This window comes from Chelonoidis abingdonii, chromosome 2, assembly GCF_003597395.2.
Source record: "Chelonoidis abingdonii isolate Lonesome George chromosome 2, CheloAbing_2.0, whole genome shotgun sequence".
Classification (NCBI taxonomy): Eukaryota; Metazoa; Chordata; order Testudines; family Testudinidae; genus Chelonoidis; species Chelonoidis abingdonii.
Window position 1 is genome coordinate 67,145,390 of NC_133770.1, and position 22,783 is coordinate 67,168,172.

Sequence of the window (22,783 nt, forward strand, 5' to 3'; positions counted from 1 at the left end):
CAGGTGAAAGAGTTATGCATAGTGTTGTTATAATTCAGACGTAAGTGTCAGTCCCAGGATGTTAGAGAGGCAAATTGGGTGAGGTAATATCTTTTATTGGACCAACTTCTGTTGGTGAGAGAGAGAAGCTTTCAAGCTTACGCAGAGCTCATCTTTTTTTTTTTTTTTAATTCAGTATTTGAAAACCATTTTTGGTAAAACATGTTACTAACTTTTTTCAGCGTTTAATATCTGTTTTTTCCCCATTTCTTCTCTCTCTAACACTAAAGATTCCACCATTATTCTGTGAGGCTTAAGTCTACTGAGTCCTCTAGGACAGTGGTTCTCAACCTTTTTGGGCTCAGGACACATTTGTAAATGTTGATGGCTTGTCATAACTCAGTGAATAGTCTGGGGGTGGAGTCCCAGGGGTGGTTTCGATTGGGTCCTGCACCCCCGGGTGTTGGGTCCTACCCAGCACTCGCTCCCCAGTGGGAGCTCCTGCAGCTCCTGTAAATGATAAAAGACATTATAACAATAGCTGTGTTCTAGTTTGTGGTAGGCTGTGCTTGTTTATGGTTCGTTTGTTTTTACTGTTACACTGTTACATATGCGAGGGGCAGCTGATGGGAAACTGAGATCAGAGGAAGTGTCTCTGGAGTTATAAAATATGAAAAAGGAGTTTCAAACCTTAATAAAATGTTAAATACGTACCTCAGCTGGTTAAGCAGTAAATAAAATCAGGAGAAAGTTCTCATTTTGAGATTTTTTTTTGTCCCTGTTATAGTGAAAGAAAGAAAGAAAGAAAGAAAGGGTTTATTTTGACAAAAACATGTTAATCTGCAACTTTCTGATGTTTTTCTCATTAACCTTTTCTTGCTGAAAACTCACAGCTTAACAATAATGACAGCACTAGAAAAAGACCTAATTTAGCCTGCATATCAAATGTGTACCCAATAGAGTAAGAACAGCCATCCCCACTTAAAGGATGGAAAGCTACTACATAACTGAACTCTCCACACAGACACAAGTGGGTAGGTAGGGAGAGATATAATACCTAATGCTATTAGCTTTACAAGTCCAAATTTAAAATACCGTTTACAGCATTTTCTTGGGACAAGAGGAGAGAGAAAGAGCAATTATCTTGTTATGAAATTTTATATATACAATAGTTAAGCTAGTGGGAACACAGGCTGTGCTCTTCAGGGAACATCTTTTTGAGAATTTGTTAAACAAAATGGAAAGATTTATTTTCTAGGAGAAAGCAGAATAGAGAGTGGATACAAACACTGAAAGAGCAGAATGTTTTTTTCAAAAGGAGTCACATGGGCATAAATAGCATCTATTTAAAAAAAAAATCATACTCCAACAGCTTTAATCCAGGCAAGCAACTTTGCACTGTTCTTTTTATAAGTTTATGTCAACTTCAGTAAGACAAGACTGCAGCATGTATTTCTTATGTAAGCACAACTGTAAAGTATGTGGGCCAGATTCTCAACCTACCTAGCACAAAGGAAATGTTATTTGGCTTCTCTTGGCCAACTAAGATTTCTCACTGTGTTTGAAGGGCAGGGGTAAGTTTTGAGGTTGGCCTAGTTTGGTCCCTAGCACATCCCAGGATCAGCAAAAAACAAAGGTGAAGGAAAGCCATCTTGTCATCCACCTCCTTTTGGGTCCTGCACTGAGCAGAACTTGGCGAGACCCAAGCACTGAGGACCTACTTTCTTGAAATCATTCTCCCCTTCTGATTACCAAAAGAAAGAGTCCTATGTTTCCTCTAAGAATCTGTTTGAGCACTCAGTCTCCTGCACATTATTCCACTTTGTACTCCTGGGGGGATTCTGCACCAGTTCGCAATGCACCCCCCAAACACCCTCTCCCAGAACACACAGACCCCTCCAGCACTTCCAAATGGCCCCTCCAGCACCCCTCACATGTCAGTACACACACATACACTCACAGCATCTCACAGTTACCCTCTCCCAGTATACACACACCCCTGCAGCATCCTCTAGATATCCACTCCCAGTACACACACTCCGTACAGTCCCCTGAAATGCCCCCTCCCAGTACACACACACACACACCTCTACAGCACCCCCAGAGACCCTCTACAGTGCCTGCCAACTATACCCTCTCGGCTCCCCCTTTCTCCCCATCAGTATCCTCTATTTGGGAAACTCTATATGGTAACCCTATGGGGGCAGGACAAAAAACAAGAATTGAAAAAAACAAATGCTAAAAGACTGGAGGGGCAAAATTTTCCCCCAAGGTGTGCCCAGCTGGCATGTGCGACACACCCAGACTGAGGCGCCCAGCAAAAGCATAACAGAGAAACAGCAACTGGGTTGTCGTAGGGGTTTCTTTAACTCTCTACTCCTGGGGGAATCTTTTTTGTGGTCTGTATTGTTACAGACATACTTGCTGACAGGTATTTTGCAATAAATTACCAAAATAATTGAAACTGGTGTGATTATATTGTGTTATTTGGACAAATAAAATACGCAGAGTGTTGCAGAATTTTAAAATAGTGTGCACGGAGTTTTTAGGTGCAGAATTCCCCAAGGAGTAACACAGTACACCCGTTCCTTGGGTTTAAGCACAGTGCTAACGTCCTGCTAGCGGGAAGGAAAAAAAAGGCCCTGTGAACCTAGTCACGGTAACTATGCGTAGGTCCACAACTTCCAGAGGGAAGAGAAACAAAGTAAATAATGTAATTTCCGAAACCAAATTGATTAGTCTACATTATTGATTTGTCAAAAGATATTTTCTACAGCAATCTATTTCTCAACTATATAGGAATTACAGCTGAGGAGCGATCTAAATATATAACTTTCTCTTAGTTCCCTAAAACATGAAAAAAATAGCGGAAACATTTCTTAATTAAATAAATAAACTTTAACATTCTCAGGGGACAAGACCATATGCTGAGTTCCCACCCTGAAAGGAATTTGTATCCAAGTTACAAGTCCCTGAAAATAGCAGATTATAATAGTGATTCAAACTAAACTACATTGGTTCTAGCAAATGTAACTATGATGCATGCTGCAGACAACAGACATGTAGCGTCTTATTCTATATCCGTTCAAGTTAATTAAAAGACTCCTTTGCCTCCAGTGGATGTTGGATCAGGCCCTTAAGCCACAGAGCAGGATAACAGAAACAAGACTTAGTGTAGTTGTGAATCATAGTCATGCCTTTGCCTTTATATACAGTTTAATGTAACAATTGCAAAAATTGCTATTTTCCAAACTGCTAATTCGGCAGACTTTAAAAATCTTGAGTATGAAATAAATATCTTGATCTTAATAAATGTCTAATTTAGGTATGACTAATATATTTAAATGTGAGAAGATAGAAATGATATATTTTTACTTCATTTCTGTATTGATTCAGATAAATGCAAACTTTAAAAATTACAAGAAGTTGTCTAAAAACATTTTCTTATCATAAGTGACATACTGGAAAAGTGTTATGCAAAGTTTTGAAGATTAAGTAGACTGTATCAGTGCAATCAACATTTGAGTATCTCCCAAGTGAATCTGTGGCTATATCATGTAGATGTAGTGATAAAACATTGCACAGAGAATAAGATTGGAATCAAAGTAGTATTCTTCTCAATTAATCTTCATTAGATGGATTGTCTGTGTCAATATTCCATATTCCTTCCCAGAGAGAAGGCTCAGAAAGATGGGATAATTATGAAATATGTTTGGTACTTAGAACTATGTTGTTGCTGTCTTCGAATAAAACATTTTTGGAGCCATGCTTTGGGAAGTTTTAGAAAGAAATTATTCATAATACAATAAAATGTGTGAGAAAATGGATTACTTGACAGAGTGGAGTGTGCTGGATAAAGTGGTAATTTAAAATTTTGTATGCATCTCCTTTAGCTGGATGAATTGCTAAGGGGTTAAATTCCCTCCATGAAAGGTTCTTACCCTTGCCAGGTAACTCTGTGGCCACTTTCTCTATAGCTTACTACTTTATCTAGGTCTTTTGATTCCTCTTTTGCTATTTGACCTATTCCATGACATTTCTGAATCATCATCATAGACAGATCCCCAGATACAAAACTAAGCATTTAATTGAATGATCCATTAAGACTCTCCTCTCCTCCATTTCCTTGCTTTAGCCACAGTTATTTTTTTCTCTTTCCTTCCCCCTTCTTCTTCTGCCTCTTTCCTGTCATTATTCTGACCAGTATTCCTTAACCCCTTGTTACATAAAGTTTCAGGAACTCCTGGAGAGCAAACCCTTTGTTTCTTCAAACATCAATAGTGGCCCTGTTTGCTCCTCTGAATACTGCTTTGTGGTCTCAGGGCATGGCCACCACACTCAGCTTGCTGACATGGAGCTGAATTCAGCCACTATATTATTAGCGGCTGTTTGAGTTATATACCAACTTCCAGTTTGCATGTGCTAATACACACAGCTCTGTCAGATCTTCACTGAGATGCCTTTCCTGTTGAGTGTTCCTGAAGAGTTGTAAGAGATGAAACCAACCTACTATAGCTCTGGTTGACCAGTGCTCCATTATCAGATAGGAAAAACACACAGTGCCAACTCGAAGGTCTGCTTGTATCCAGGGGAGGACTCTCACTCCTGTAGACCAGGATGTGACATCACGGCTGATCTCTCAACACCCCTCTTCTGTGGCAGCTCATGCACTCCTGGATAAGAGCACTACTGGCCCTTTACCAGGCATGGATGATCAGCACCATCAGGGAGCTGAAAACCATGTTCTTATAGAGTAGAATCATTGGTGGGAAAGAGAATCTAACACACTAAGTAAATTCAGTAGTCCATTGCTGCTCCTGATTCCTTGTTCACTTGATTTTAGATCCTGGACCAGGCTCAATATTCTACTTGCTAGCTAATCTAGAGTTGCCACAAACATGTACCAGCTTGTCATGGTTTCCTCTTCACACTGACTGTGGAGCAGCATTGCCGACAATGACTCATGTGGTGGAGGAGTGCCCAGCTCGACATCTGGAGGGCAGATAATAATGCCTAGCCTCCCTTGATACACAGGTTATCCTATGGTAATGGAACCTGGACAATGAGATCTGATGTCTGCGTTCAAGGATGATGATAAAGGGTCTTAAACAACAGATCTAGGACCCTGCCATGTATCTAGGATCTAACAGGGAGCCAGTGAAGTGTGTGGAGCTATGTTGTAATGTTCTCTCAAAGATCACTCTTGCTCAGAAATGGAACTGCAGTGTTTGAAAAAGTTTTCATGTAACTTCTCTCTGAACTTTATTCCTCCCTCTGCCTGTCACACATTCCTTTTTCTCTAGACTTCTCACTGCTTTCAGACTTACTCTTTTTGGCCTGGCCTACACTACAAAAAATGTCCCAGTGTTGACAACAGGTGTTGGCAGTGGGTGCAACTGTATAGAAAAAGACAAAGTGTCTTTAGTACCATTTAGGTTAAAACTTGATGAATCCACAAAATTAGTCCATAAGACACTAGACTTCACCAGCTTCTTTCCTGTAGGCCAAAAAGCCATCATGCAGGAATGTGAGTTTCGGAGCTTCAAAAGAACGTCACTGATTTGTGAGGTCAGTAAAAACAAACTCCCAGAGATGAATTTGGCATTTGTTCCCACGTGTAGTCTTCTGCAGTTCCCTGTCACTCACTGCATTATAGCTGCACATATACATAATAATTCACTCAGCAATATCTATTAATTCTTCACCTTCTAACCGTGTAAGATGTTAAAAACAAAGGAATCACAATTGATAAGTACAAGAGAAAAAGCACTGAGCAGTCTAAGTGTAGATATGGGAACTTGGATTAGGAACACTTAATAAAAGCTAAAAAGAAAGAAAAAAAAATCTCCCCTCTCTTTCTCCAGCTTATAGGAATGTAGTGAAAATAAAGTCTTCTTGCCCTTCCAAATTCTTCATTGTGAGTTTTACTCATTATCTTATTTACAACAAAAATATTGGTTTATGACCCATGTACGTGTGTACATATGGCTCATGATACAGGTACAAACTTACACCCAAAACAAATATCTGGATCAGTGCCCTACCACATTTGCATAAGTATCTAAATTATTCAGACAACATCTCTTGTGTTTTTTTGAAGATGCAGCCCCCAATATTACCATCCTCCTGTTTGCATATAAAAATCATTTAAATTAAATTTTTAAATAGTGCCTGTCTCTCTACGATCTCCTTCCACTGCAAATCTGCCAGGATGTTTAATTCCTGCCTGTTTACTAGGAAAGGTTGAAAAGTTCAACATGTAAAAAAAATATCTGCTCAATAGTTTAAAAACTGTATATATATTAAACTCTGAATCATGGAGTGACTACAGCAGAGAATAGGTTTGCTTAACTTATAATTAATCAGTAAAGCAATGAATCTGCAAAATGCCCTCTTTGGCTCAGGCTGGCTCAGTAAGAATATAAACTACATATGTTGTTCTTATTAATTGTAACTAATCTTTTTTTGGAAAGGAAGAGAGTTGGATTTGCAGCAAGTAAACTCATAATAGATATAGCTTCATTAAGCAAGTGTGCGTACAGAGGACAAGATGCTTTAGCTGCTGCTCTTTCAAAGTTTTCTTTTTCCATCTGCTTTTATCTGCTCCTAAGGCACATAATGAGGCTGCATGTATTAACAACATGTACTAAAGTTCTTCATCCTCACTGCAATGATTCAGTAAGTTGGGTCAAATACAAAGCCACCCCCAAATGTTTTCTTTATCCTACAATTTTGCTTTCAAAGGCTTCAGTCTAGTTCTCCTGCCATTCCTCCTTTTTTTCAAATGACTTGTTTGAATTGTGAGAGTAGGGTAATTATGACCAGTGTCCATTCACTTCAGCTTTATAGCAATGTAACTGGGAGCAGAAGCTGACTGTAAGTCATTTTATTAAGAGGCAATTTTGGACCATACTAGTAACAATATCCCCAACTCTTTTCTAAAATCTCACAAGATCTTTAACTTCCACCTCGTTCCCTTTATAACAGGGAGGGCCAAATCAAGCTCTAATCAGTACAGTGTCAGGATACTCCCCAGTGCATTTTCTGCTCCAGGGTCCCATAGACCACAACAGGCTTCCACAGAATAAGCCAGGGTACATTTTGTTGCTCCTATGAGCAGGAGCAGAGAGCACCCTTTCCCATCTGCTGGCTGAAGTTTGCTGTTTACTCCAACATATGTGCTATTATGATGGGAGGCCTAGACATCCCTCTAGAGCATAGACCATTCACCCCTGAGTATAGGGTACACTGACCAGAGTGTTAGTCAGTGAGGTCTCTCTTACAGCTTAATTCAGCTACCACAGAAATCAAGCAATGACTCCACTGATTTCACTGAGTACTGGATCATGAGCCTAGTGCTCATTTGAGCACTCTGGCAAAATCCCGTCCTGCCATTTGCACAAGGCAAAGAGGTTCCTTATGTCAGAGTTGCTTCCCCAGCCTTGCTTACCAGTGTAGCCAAGGACTACTCGTATCCCTTAGACTACATAGTGCACGAGGCTGTTGCTCTCAGACCCAAAAGCCTCAAATCCATTGCTGAGCCATCAGGGAAGGATATGAGTAAAAGGTCACCATATAGATTCAAGACTGCTTTCACAGAGCTCATGGTATGCATCTTGATATACACTGGGTCCCTTAGCCGCAGACTTAGGACTGATTATTGCCTGAACCTTGTCATGAGTTATGAAGGAATGGGGATCCCCCTACTACGGTGATTCATGGGGACACACAGGCACTGGTTTTTAGACTGCACAAAGATAAGGGTCACCATCACCAATGACTTGAAGAATGAAATTAAAAGGATAAAAATATCTACCAAAATGAAGCTACAGTGTAGGAAGAAATCCAACATGTTGTATGGTCTGAAAAACTAATGTGTCTGATTCAACAATGATGTCTCATGTAGCAAAGTCAATGCTAGGGAATAAGAAAAAAAAACAACTGCATATCGGAGGGACATCAAAAAGTATGCTCCCAATTTAAAACACTGACTCCTTAGGTATCAGAGGGGTAGCCATGTTAGTCTGGATCTGTAAAAGCAGCAGAGAATCCTGTGGCACCTTATAAACTAACAGACTGTTTTGGAGCATGAGCTTTCATGGTGAATACCCACTTCGTCAGATGCATGTAGTGGAAATTTCCAGGGGCAGGTATATATGCTAGCAACAAGCTAGAGATAACAAGGGTTAGTTCAATCAGGGAGGATGAGGCCCTGTTTCTAGCAGCTGAGGTGTGAAAACCAAGAGGGAGAACTGGTTCTGTAGTTGCAAGCCATTCACAGTCTTTGTTCAATCCTGAGCTGATGTGTCAAATTTGCAGATGAATGAAGCTCAGCAGTTTCTCTTTGAAGTCTGGTCCTGAAGTTTTTTTGCTGCAGGATGGACCTTAAGGTCTGCTATAGTGTGGCCAGGGAGGTTGAAGTGCTCTCCTACAGGTTTTTGTATATTGCCATCCTAATGTCTGATTTGTGTCCGTTTATCCTTTTCCGTAGAGACTGTCCAGTCTGGCCGATGTACATAGCAGAGGGCATTGCTGGCATATGATGGCATATATTACATTGGGTGGACGTGCAGGTGATGAACCGGTGATGGTATGGCTGATCTGGTGGTCCTGTGATGGTGTCGTTGGTGTAGATATGTGGGCAGAGTTGGCATCGAGGTTTGTTACACGGATTGGTTCCTGAGCTGGAGTTACTATGGGTGTGGTGTTGCAGTTGCTGGTGAGAATACGTTTCAGGTTGACAGGTTGTCTGTGGCGAGGATTGCCTGCCACCCCAAGGCCTGTGAAAGTGTGGATCATTGTCCAGGATGGGTTGGTAGATCCCTTGATGATGCATTGAGGGGTTTTAGCTGGCGGGGCCTGTATGGGCATGGCCAGTGGAGTCCTGTTTGGTTTCTTTCTTGGGTTTGTCTATGCAGTAGGAGGTTCTGGTACACGTCTGGCGTCTGTATCTGTTTCCTTTAGTTCTCGTGCAGGTTATTGTAGTTTTGAGAATGGCTTGGTTGGAGATTTTTTGGTTGTTGGTCTCTGTCTTAAGGGGTTAGAGCAGATTTGCGGTTGTCCTCAGTGGCTTGGCTGTAGGACAATGGATCGTGTGATGTGCCCGGGATGGGGAGCTGGAGGCATGAAGGTAGCATAGCGCGGGTCGGTGTAGGTTTGTTATAGGGTGGTGTTATGTGACCATCCCTTATTTGCACCGTCGGTGTCAGAAATGGACCTCCGTGTAGATATGGTCCAGGCTGAGGTTGATGGTGTTGGCTGGAAGCTGTTTGAAATCGTGGTTGGAATTTTTCCGAGTTCCTCTTTCCATGGGTCCAGATGTGAAGATGTCATCAATGTAGCGTAAGTAGACGAAGGGGCGTGGTGGACGAGGAGCTAAGGAGCGTTGGTTCCAGGTCAGCACTAAAATATGGCAATATTGTGGGCCCTTGGTGGTGGCCCATAGCAGTGCACTGATCTGGAGATGATATTTGTCATCAAAGGTTTGACAAGTTGGTGTGTGAGTGAAAAGACACAGAGCTCAGAGCCGCTGTGCTGTTGCATCATCAGGATACTGTTCCTGAACAACTTGTATTCCATCTGTGTGTGGGCTGTTTTGTAGAGGAGCCTCGACATCCAATGGTAGGCTTAGGATGGTGTTTTCTGGGAGGTGCCATGCATTGTAGTTTCTCAGGAAATCAGTGGTGGTCACGGAGATAGCTGGATGCTGGTTGGCATAGGGTCTGGTAGAGAGTCCAATATCCACAAACAGTCCTTCGTGAGAGTGCCATGCCCGAGATGATTGGGCTTTCCAGGATTTCCAGGTTTGTGGATAACTTGGGGTAGTAGGGATAGAATAACCCTGGGTCGGGGCTCTGGGGTATGTGGCCTGTAGATTTTACAAACCCATCCTGGACAATATCCACACTTTCACAGGCCTTGGGTGCAGGCCAATCCTTGCCACAGACAACCTGTCAACCTGCAACGTATTCCACCAGCAACTGCCACCACACCATAGTAACTCCAAGCTTCAGGAACCAATCCGTGTAACAAACCTCGATGCCAACTCTGCCCACATATCTACACCAACGACACCATCACAGGACCTAACCAGATCAGCCACACCATCACCGGTTCATTCACCTGCACGTCCACCAATGTAATATATTGCCATCATATGCCAGCAATGCCCTCTGCTATGTACATCGGCCAGACTGGACAGTCTCTACGGAAAAGGATAAACGGACACAAATCAGGACATTAGATGGCACTGATACAGAAACCTGTAGGAGGCATTCAACTCCCTGGCCACCCACTATAGCAGACCTTAAGGTTGCCATCCTGCAGCCAAAAACTTCAGGACCAGACTTCAAGAGAACTGTGAGCTTCAGTTCATCTGTCAATTTGACACCTTCGCTCACGGATTGAACAAGACTGTGAATGCTTGCCAACTATCAGAACCAGTTTCTCCTCTCATTGGTTTTTCACACCTCAGCTGCTGAGAAAGGGCCTCATCCTCCCTGATTTGACTAACTCGTTATCTCTAGCTGTTGCTTGCTAGAATATATAACCTGCCCTGGAAATTTCCTACTACATGCATCTGACGAAGTGGGTATTCACCCATAAAGCTCATGCTCTTAAAAACGTCTGTTATTCTTATAAGGTGCCACAGGATTATCTGCTGCTTTTACTGACTCCTTAGTTGATTTATTCTAATTATTTAGAAAAGTATCTTTTTAAACAAATATTTTATTTACTAGCTATTTTAAAATACATTTATGTTACTAACAATTTCATGTTTTAAAGTAAAGCAGACCAGGTCTGATAAGGATAACAACATTCAGTGACAGAAGGTATTGGGTTCTCTAGAGGAACAAATCCTAAAGATTCTTGCAGTGACAATCACCATAGTAACAGAAATGCTGCTTATATTGGTTTTCCTCGTCTATGAAAAGAAATGTTGCTACTCTAGGGAATTTACAGAATTGCCTGCAAAGACCTTGATCCTGGCAAGCTGCTGAACACTCCTCTTTGTGGTTCTGAGATCCCTTAACTCCCACTGAAACAGGCGGTTTAGGCCTTATCCCTTATGCCCGTCAAACTGACTGGGAGTTTTGTCATCAGTTTTAATCGGAACAGGATTGGGTCCTCACTAAGACTATATGATATTTATCTGAGACTATTAAAGATTACAATAAGCAGGCATTGATACAATGCAGCAAGCTGTTAAGACAGCCATGAGCACATTGGTTTAATTTGCATGATTCCTATTGTTTTCTTACCTGATTTCAGTCTTATCCAGCCAGGCAGCCAGACTGTGAAATATTCCCTTTCTGATGTACAAGGTACCAGAAACAACTTAGCTCAAGTGGTCAAAATAGCTGTTCATAACTTATTACAATTTGGGATTGTGTAGACCCACAAAGGGATCTTGTTTATCACAGAGAAAGCAGACTGAGGCAATAATCAGCAGAGTAATATTTACTCCTTAATCACTGCCTATTTTTATATTGGTGTTAGAGGTTAATAGCACTGTTATTTACTTCTTTGCCAAAGAGTACTGAAGGATGTTAAATGTAGCAGTCAATAAAGCTGAGCTGTCTGATAAATAACATTCATATTATTCCTTGACAAATCCTTTTGCAACACAGAGATATAAATAACACTAAGAAAGCCGTTTCTACATTACAAGTTTACTGATGTGTAAAATGTAATTTTTAAAAAAGCCCGAAGCCCTAGGAGTGTGACACTCTGTTACATGATATATAGGAAGAGGTACTTGGAAATTCAACACTAGTAAGTATAAGAAAATTTAACACTAGTAAGTATAAGAACCTGGGAAAGTGAGACATCTCTGTAAAGATGAGTTAGAGAACCAAAGTCCAAAGAAAGACAGATACTTCCATTCAGTGAGTGGATAATCAGGTAGTAGGTAACTTTCTCAGTTGAAGGGAGCTTTGCAATAATGAAGCAATGATAACATTTTTTCCTTAACAGTCCCACATGAGATGGTGAGTCTATGATCAGAAAAAGATTCTACTCTTATTTAATATGTCTGTTTTAGAGATAGGCCCAAACAAACATGCTGCATCTGAAAACCAGAAAAGCAATGAGCTTTGGGCAAGTGCCCGACTTTAGTTTGGTTGATCAAAAGAGCGGATTTGGTGAATTAATTATGCATATGGGGAAATCTAAATTGGAAGATTCTCCTGTTCAGTACTGCTCAATACGGACCCACCCCTTCTCCACACTGGCTTGGCAAAAGGGGGTTGCAGCAGCCCTGGCACTCCCAGAGAAATTTTCTTGCCTCAGAATAATTCTTTACTCCCAGCCTGCCAGGAAGCAGAGAGCCATTTAAATAAATAAATAGAAAAAAACCCCTAAACAAGCCAGAAAAGCATTGGAGAAGATGGAAATGGAAAACTACACACATGAAGTGAGACAGAAGGGAATTTGTTGGGGGAAGGCAGAAGGAATGAGACATGAGTCATGCTATTTGAAGGCCTGTAAATCCTCCCTACTCCCTGCTAATGTCATTGCAGGTAGCAGAGATAAGAGAAGGGGGAACTGTCCTGAGTGGTGAGCAACCTTGTTAAGCAGGTTTGTCTCCATTCAGTTACTATGTTGAGCTTTTCTTTTTGTGAAAAAGAAATGTCATGAAAAGGCACTTAAAATCGCTATGGCCTGGTCTACATTACAAACTTAGGTCAACGGAAGCCGCCTGAAGTCAACCTCATAATGTACAATGTCCAATGACACTACCAGGAATTGTTTTAATATATGTGCATAAATTTAAGACAAAATAGATAGTAGTTATCTACTTGCTGGAATATGTGTAGGATAAAGAAGGCATGATGGATGCATCAACCTAGCAAACTACACCGCTAATGAGCTTCTCTCACTCACCTGAAACAAATGCTTTCACTTCCATATTCACCCCCATTCACTAGGTGCACAGTTACTTTTCGCAGGCAATTGTAACTGCTTTCCTGCACCTGTACACCGGGGGTACTCTTATTTTCTATTGTTTTTTATAATGAGAACATGGCTGAGACTCAATGGAGACTGTTTATACATGGGAATCATAATGGGAAATTTTGCCTCTTGTAAGGACCTAGACTATTATACAGTATGCAGATAGCTATGCACACATAGAGATCTTCGTGTGTCTGGCAGCATTTTCTCCTCACTTTCAGTGGTTGAGCAGTTACTGAAATATAAAGAGTTTGGATTTTCTACCAATTATTCTCTAGTTTGTTTTTCATTTTACTGCTGTCTGAATGATTGAAACTCTGGAGGTGCAGTTGCATTCCACTTCAGTCATGGTATAAATTATCAGCAATGACACTTCCAAATAATTAGATCCATTCTTAAGGAGGGGCCTAATTCAAAGACCACTGTAGTCGATGGAAAGACACACTCTCCCCCATGGCAATGGGCTTTGGCTGAGGTCCCCAGGCTTTGATGTCAACAGATGAAAGGTGTCAAAATCTGTAAAAGCAGCCATCCCATTTCGCAGTGCTGAGGCTGCCTTTGCAGAGCTTTCAGCCCTCCTGCATATCTTCCCACCTTCCCATGTTCTTGTGACAATAGGGACGGTAACACTTCCCAGTTAATAGTTAATGTTGTTTAGAGAAACAATGTGTCCTGGTTACCCAACACCAGCATGACAAAACACATTGAGCCAGAAGGGAAGATAACATGGATTACCACCATTGCTGGCTCAGGGGATTTTGTTGCTCTAAACAAATTGGAAATATCCACCTTTTCCCACTCATAGACTATTACACTTTAAAGTTATGGAAGGTTTTGCTTTGGTAGGCAGCAATCTGTTCTTCCTGTATAGCAAAGCAGGGGGGCATATAAACTACCACTACAAGTTATTGCGTACAACTTACCTTTATATACAGTATATAATAAGCATACCTGGTTCCTATATAGCACCTTTCACATGTATATTCCTAAATGCTTTACCAAGGAGGTAAGGATCATGATTCTCTTTTTATACATGAGGAAACTGAAGCCACAGAGAGATGAACTGACTTGTTACCCAACAGCTCAGAGGCAGAGCCAGGATTAGAACCCAGGTTTCCTGAATCCAAGTCCAGTCCTAGCCACTACTTCCCGCTTTATAAGAGAACCTTGAGTTACCTTTGAAGTTTGCAAAATAATATATGTAGGGATGAATATATTAAGGCAAAGTAAAGAGAGTGAAATCCCACACAATACTGAGAATGAAATGCTGAGAATTCCAGAGTTCTTTAGATGGAATGTAATTTCTAAAACGTCAGGGATTTCTTTGCCAATTAAGAATATTTGCAGCATGAATTATAGGAGACTGGGAATGCTTAAACCATAGAAATGTAACAACAAAAATAACTGTACTATTGTTGTTATTAAAAACAATCTTACTTACATTTTGAAGAATTTCAGCCATATATTGACCCAGTGGAAAGGAAGCACAGTTAAACGTGAAATGGAGATGTGTTCCCTTAGGATTTTTTTTCCCTATTAACAAACTTCTCCTGCAAACAGAGAACAGCAAGAGCAATTTTGCAATCAAAACAACTTTATTTTTTGCATTTGTTCAAGCAAAAAATATATATATGTATATAACTCAATTAATACACATTAAGGACAAAAAGGTTCTGCAGCCCTGGGCTAAGACCTATCTAATTTCTTTTAAAATGGGTTCAGACATGGCGGCTGTCATAACCAAAGGATAAATTCTGGGAACATTATGAATGTAGCCATGTGGGAAGCAAAAACAAATATGAGGTAGACCCAGCTTTTGTCATAGATAAATAGTTCTTTACGTAGCAAGCCCATGAGTATTTAGAGCAAGGCTGCAAAGTCCAATGAAGTGTCAGCTCAAGCCAGCAACATTATCATTTATTGTCAGCTAGAACCTTCATCACTTATAGCCATCATTGGAAATATTGCTGATGATTGATACTGATGGCAATGATGATTACTCTTGCAATAAGCTAAATTAAAATAATGAAGTACTGTGGCACGTAAATTGGTTGTTGCCCAAGAAGGATAATGTGTAAGCAGCACAAGGAAGTCACCAGCTCACAGAACGCTCATCCTTCAAGTCTGACACAGCTGGGAAGCCAAGGAGGTACTATGTGTTATTTCCCCTCTACTGGTTCATCCCCTATATACATACCTATACAAATCATTGCTACAATAGGCGTGACCGCAATAACCTCTTGGATATTAATCTACTGCAAAAAAGTAAAGCACATGTTGTTATTAAGGGGTGCTGCTTGTCTCTGAGAAATTTCTTTGTCAGTCACAGTTCTATGAGGAGGTGCTTATCTGACTCCCTTGTTGTGACATGTTAAGCTGTCTCCCTTTCCCACTCTTGGTAACCCACACAATCAAAGTTTATAAAGGATCTGCAAGGCTGAGAATCTGTTCTGGCCTATCTCATTCCAGGCAGCTATGTTAGAAAACCCAATGACTAGGTGATAATGTCAGTTCATTTTTCTTTTCTAGTCAACTCAAGCTATTATCTTCCTTCACAGAATCTCAGAATAAGAATCTAAACTCTGGCCCGTACAAAAAGCTGGACTTAAACCTGGTTCTTTGTCAACCTAACACAATCTGTGGAGGTCTTAAACCATAAGCAGCTCTTGGCCCACAATGAAAAAGATCAAAGAACTATTTATCTAATCATCTAGCTTTATAAACTAGAATACCAACCAGAACCCCTAGCTTTATGGTTTGGGCCTATTAAAATAATTACTCAGACCATGGAAGCTATAAGCATTTGAGAGGGAGCTTGATCATTAATAAGTGGGTTTTTTATTGTTAGATTTGTATTTCTGATTGACTTGGACCCATTCCAGGTGGGGTGTGGAGGAAATCATCTGGTGAATTACACATCTGGCTAGCAGCACCTAAATGAGAAGATGTACAAAATACTGATTCAGGGGGGAAATCATGTAACAGTATGGAGAACATCTCTTTTGCTCCTGTGCAATATGTCATATTCACAGTGGGATTATAAATGAAGTCTCGAGTTGCCACCCATGTTATTTGGCTGGAACAGTCTAGTTTTGTTGCCTCCTTTACTTGTCCTTTCCTATCTCTAGCTATGAGACTATCTATCTTTTATGTTACTTTGCCTGGAAGTTGGCATCTTGCCTCTTGGACTCTGTATGATATGTACTTTCTTACCACTTTTCTTTGAGCTCACAGTTTTAAAATAACCTTCTCCCTAATAAAATAATACTGTTAAGGTAGGCAGTATTCTGGATAAATTACTCGCTCTTGTGAGTGAGAAGCAAATGAGATAGCTGATATCCAGACTAAGTAAAAGTCTGGCTGAGGATCTCCTGTTACTCATAGGGCTGGGCTGTGTTAAAATTTCTCTGCTGCAGATCTTCAGCTGATCTAAATCAATGTAGCCCATTGAAATCCATGAAGCTATGTCAGTTTGTGCCATCTGAGGATCTGGCCCAAATAAAATACATATATACATACATACATATATATAAAAACTTTTTGGCTCACTTAAGAAGAACTGAATAGAAATCCATCTTGGAGTTCATCCTGCTCTACCTGTTTATTCTGTTTACTGCAGCTTTGCCCCATTTTTTCTCCCATGAGGTTTTGGGGCGGGGGGTGGAAATTACACAAGTATAGAGGAAGAAAATACAATTTCTGAACCATGCTTATTGTAAAACTGGTTTCCTGTAAGATTATATATGAACTCATAGTCCCCTGTGCATACTGGGGAGTTTTTTTTCTTCTGTAAGAAGCTGTTCTGCGTAGTTTGCTGGCTGCACGCTGGGAAAGCATTAAAAAAAAGTCAATAAAAAGTACCCTTACATCATGAGATCTTAATTGAATTTCTCAGATGAGAGGGAAACTGTGTGTATGTGTGCGTGTGTAAATGTAAAAGAAAGGAGAAAGAGAGAGGATTCTCATGGGGTCAAAGTTTACAACACAACACATTCCCCCAGGTTTTGCGAGAAGCTGATAATGAAGGGTGCCCAAATGACCCAGTTTATAAACTTAAAAGGAAAAATAAAGTCAAAAGTATTTTTAAAGGACTTGTGTAAAAGATAGACTGAGGGAGGGAAAGAGGGAGTGCTGTGCATGCATGCCTTTGAAGGACTGGATTGTTGGTAATATTATCCCGTTGATGCTTCTCAAGCTGAGAGAGGCCCCACTCAATTAGGTACTGACAGAGTGAGCATAGGGGAGCTTGCAATGAGTGGGAATAAGAAGCTTAATCAGTTGTTAGTGGGCAAAAGTAAAGAAAAACTGTAAAATCAAAAACAACTACAAGACTTTAGCTACTAACTAAAAGATAGAAGTAAAACCTAATTCAATTTAGTACCCAGTCACAGTTCAGCTCTGAAAGCTGAGGACCAGACAGCAATAGATTTTGGGGCCACACTGTTTAATTTCAAGCAGCTCTGATTCAGCAAAGCATTTTTACTCAGCAAAGCATTAAAGTATTTGCTTAAGTTTTGCTTCACTGACTAGGAACAGCTTTAAGCATGTTCTCTAATGCTTTGCCAAATCACTATCAGAGTGCAGAATGTGCTAATTAGGGCTGGCCAATATTTTATGATAAAAAAATTGCAGTTTTAACAAATGAATTTTTAATGACAACTTCCTGCTTTCCTCAGAAAATGACAAACTTTCATTGAAAAACTGAATACCTGAAAACTGAAAAATTTTGGCTGAAAACCAAAGAATTTCTATTTCAAAATGTCACTGAAGTACAAACAGCTCATGGCCCTCCAAGCCCAAGATCAGGCCACGATTAATCAAAGTGCACTCAGTGCACTTGTACAGGGCTCCCATCTCAGCCCTCCCACTCTCCCCTGCAAAAAAACGAGTGGGGCTCAAGTTTCGCCCAGCTAGACCCTCCCCAATGAAAGACAAGGAGATGTATGAGTGTGAGGTGGGTAAAGGGAGCAAGAAGAGCTGTGCAGAACTGCCCTAGCCTAGTATGTGAGCAGAGTGCTGAGCTGGTGAGTGGCCAGGAAGGTCCATGGGGCAATGGCTGAGGGGCTGGGGGCAAGTTGTTCATGAGCTATGGGATGAGTGCAGAGTATTGGGGGGCTTCAGCATAAGAGGTTGAGGACAAGCAAGGAACGTTGGGGATCTGTGGGTGAGTTGTATGGGAAAGGGGGGATGTTGGGGGTGAATGGGGGATGCTGGGAGCTTTGGCTAGTGGGGCTGAGGTGCTGGAGGTCCACAGGATGTATGTCAGGACTGCTGGGATTGTGTGGGGCTGGCAGGATAAATGGAAGATGGTGGAGGGTTGTTGGGGTATATGTGAGATGGGAGGGCCATTTGGGAGACCTGTGTCTATGGTGGAGTCAGTGAGATGGGCATTCAGGGATCTGTGGGAAGTGGGGTATGCAGGGGCAAGGGCCCCAAAATTCTTTAATCTGGGCCTGTCCAAGGTCATCATCTTGAGGCCAGAATTGTTGAACTGATGAGATAAGAGACTCAAATTTGCAGAGGAAGCATATAGATCCAAGTAATTTGCACCCAAAACAAACAAAAAAGTTAACAAATGAGCACTCAGAATTGTTCATGTTAATTTTGAATAAATCTTGCAAAAAAGCAGAAGTTCCAGAAAACTAGAAGAAAGCAATGTTGCATCAATATTTAAAATGATAAACAGGATGACCCGAGTAATTATGGACTTGTTAGTCCAACATCCAAAATAATGGAACAGCTGATACAGGATTCAATCAATAAAAAAAAAAAGGATAAAGTATAATTAATGCCAATCAACATGTTTTGATGGAAAATATGTCTCACGAAATGAAATTAATATAATTATTTGATGAGATTACAGAGTCAGTTGATAAAGGTAACTATATTTGTGCAATATACATAAACTTATGTAAGGTATTTGACTTAGTCTCACAAGCTATTTTGGTTAAAATTTGCATAGTACAAAATCAATGTGGCACACGCTAAATGGATTAAAAACTGACTAAATGATTCTTAATGAGGAATCGTCAATGAGTGGGAGTATTTCTAGTGGAGTCCTGCAGGGATTGGTTCTTGGCAGAAAACTATTCAATACTTTAATCACTGGTCTAGAAGAAAATATAAAATCATTGTTGATAAAGACTGGAGGAGATAATATTGAAAGGGACAGGTCACTTTCAGCAGTCTGGCTAATTTGATAAGCAGCTAAACAATATGTATATGAATAAAGTCATATCAGGTCATACACTTATAAACAAAGAATGTAGGCCATATTTACCAGATGGAGGGCTATATCCTAAAAAGGAATGACTCTGAAAAGGACTCAGAACTCATGATAGACAAACAACTGAACATGAGCTCCCAGTGCAATGCTATGGCTAGAAGGGGTAATGTGATATTTGGATGTATATACAAGTGCATATCAAATATGAATAGGGAGGTGATATTACCTCTGTATAGAGCATTGGCAAGAACACTACTGGAATACTGGTTTCACAGTAGCAGCCGTGTTGGTCTATATCCGCAAAAAGGAACAGGAGTGCTTGTGGCATCTTTCAGACTAACAAATTTATTTCAGCATAAGCTTTCATGGGCTACAGCCCACTTCTTTGGATGCAGAGAATGGAACACACAGACAGAAGATATTTATACATACAGAGAACATGAAAAGGTGGAAGTACTGGAATACTGTGTCCAGTTTTGATGTCCATACTTTAAAAAGAAAGTCAAACTATAGGGGAGGGCTCCCAAGAGAGACACAAGAGTGATCTGAGATCTGGAAAACCTGTCTTACAGTGAGAGCCTTTAGAACCTCCATTTACTTAGCTTAATGAAGAAAAGAGAAGAACTCTTGATTACAATTCACAAGTAACTACATAGAAAGAAGATTTCTATTACTATAGGTCTTTGATATCAAAGAAAGGCATAACAAGATCCAATGGCCAGAAGTCGATGATAGAAAAATATAAACCAGAAAGAATGTGCAAGTTTTAAAAGTGAGAGCAATTAGCCATTGGAACAGATTGCCAAGGGAAGTGGTAGATTTTCCTTCATGTGCATCTTTTAACTCAAGACTGGATGTCTTTCCAAAGACATCCAGTCTTTCTGGTTGCTGTAGTTCAACCAGAAGTTATTGAGTTTGATGCAGAAAACACTGGTTCTGTGGTCAGTGTTATTCAAGATGTCTGAAGAGATGATCTTCATAGTCCTTTCTGATCTTAAAAGCTCTGAATCTGTCACTATATGGACACTGCAGAATAGGCACAACTCAGAGCTGACTGCCCTAGTCATGCAGTTGAGAAAGCTGGTCATAAGATGAGAGGGTACCAAGGTAGAGTGGAAGGCATTTGGATGGGACCCACCTTCCAAAAGGGTTGAGGACACTGGTCGTTCCTCATGAGGGTGAGTAATGAGGTGGCAAAATTTGTAGATGAGACAGAGTTATTTAGATTAGTAAATAATAGAGAAGACTGTGAGGAACTTCAGAGAGGTACCTAGTCAAATTAGGTGAATAGACAACATGGTGAATAAATATGTTGATAAATAAATTCAGTGCTGATTAACGCAAGGTAATGCACATTGGAGGAAATAATCTGAATAACTCATATACATTCCTGGATTCTAAATTAACTGTAATCGTTCAGGAAAATGACCTGGGCATCATTATATGAAGTAGCAATCAAGAAAGCAAGCAAAATGTTAGAATAAATGAAGAACAACACAGGGAAAAATACTGAAAATATTATGTCATGATATAAGTCAATGGTATGTCCTCACATGAAATACTGAGTTAGTTCTGGCCCCCCAACTCACAAAGAATACAAACAAAAAAGAGAGGTTCAAAGAGATGCAGCAAAAATAACTAGAGGCATGGGAAGACTTCCAAGTGGTGAAAGATTGAAAAGACTGGGATGAGTTAGTTTAGAGAGCAGGTGAATAGAAGGAGATGATAAAGGTATACAAAATGATGAGAAGGTAAATGGGGTGCCTCTCCAATAATTCAAAAACGTGGGGAAGTTTGATGAAATTAAAGGGCAACACAACTTGTTTAAGGAAATCCTTGTCTGTTTTTCTAACCACACAGTGACTAATCTGTGTGACTCAAGACATCACTGTGGCCAAGAGGTTACCAGGTTGGAAAAAAGATCAGATGTTTATATGGACAAAGAGAATATCTATAGAAGCATAAGGCTCTGAATCAGTAGTCCATCCCTATTCAGCAAAGCATGTAGAGGAGAGGTTTTTCAAAAGACACAAACGTCAAGGCAGTGGGAGCTGGGGCTGCCCAGAGGATTCAGGGGGCCTGGGGCAAAGCAATTTCAGGGGCTCCTTCCATAAAAAAAAGTTACTATACTATAGAATACTATATTCTTGTGGGGGCCTCTGTGGGGGTCTGGGGCCTGGGGCAAATTGCGCCACTTGCCCCCCACCTCTGGGCAGCCCTGGCGGGAGCTGGGTGCCAAACTTACACTTGTGTCTAAAAAAATCTACCCCTTAAGCACATGCTTCACTTTAAACATGTGCTTTCATGCCTTTGATTTAAATGTCAGAAGCTGGCTACTAGACTGGGCTGGTCTGGTGTGGCCAATCCTCTTTCCTGTACGATAAAACTGATGTCTCTTTTCCTGCTGTTAATCTCTTTTCTTTCGATTAACTTCAGGGCACAGGGAAGAGTTAATGTTTTTCATCCAGGACCAGAAGACTTCAGAGAAGAGCACCACCATGGAATTTTTTATTTTAGGTACTACACCAGACACACCTGCCATATCTCCTACTATTTCTCAGAGGACGAGAATCTAAAATTTCTTCTGTGGGGAGTTCTCAGGTCTAAGTAGTTTTTAAAAGATATGCCAGGGTACTTGCTTCTTCAATGACCTATATGAGGTATAATACCAGTCTACTGATTATTAGCAACAATTATGTAATTTAACAATAACCTTTTGGGCTACGAGTAGGTATTTCAAATAGACGTTTAGGGCCTGATCTTGTACTCATTGAAGGCAATGTAAAAACACACATTCTCTTCTATGGGACCAGGATCTGGTAGTGTCAACCCTACGAAATAACTGAGGTTTTGCAATCCTCACAATTATACTAGATGTGCCTCATAATTTGACACCTAAAAATATAAAAATATTTTAAAGCAATGGTCAGAATTATGCAACCAACACACTGTGAGCATGATGAGTGGCCAGGCAAGAGATGGGCTGCAGAGAAGTCATTTGCAGTTTTTCTATCCTGGTGCTTTAGTGTTTTGAACCTTACTGTAGACTACTTGTAGTATATTTCATAAGGGATCATGTGATAAAATGAAACCTAGTGTGATGTGGCTTGAAAGTGGAAAATCCACAATGTTCTCAATCACTGGGCTAAAATCAGTTGGGCCTCAGGAAAAATTAGCACTATATTTTTTTAAAAAATACCACTGCAAATTCTGTTGTGTGTCTTGTACCCACTAATGGATTTTAACTTTATTGCTGCCCAGTTTTATTGGAGCTAATCAGAATGAGCTGTGGGAATGACAGGGTTTCCACAATACTGAAACAGTTAATTTTTTTTGAAGCCGAGATACAAAAGTGCAGTTTAAGAGGGAAGCAGATCAAATCCATGTGCAGGTCATTTGAGAGCTCAGTCTCATTTTTGAAATATAGATTAGCCAGGATAGTATGAATTCAGCATTTCTATGTAATGTTGCTTCATTGATTCTTTAGACTAGCTGGATTTGGCTTTAGAAAGATACTTAAAAATGAGTTTTAAACCTTTACTGTCTTTTAATATTTTATAACCGGTCAGAAAATCAGTTAGGGACTCTGCTTTTCTCAGCTCCTGATATCAAAGCAGCAGATTT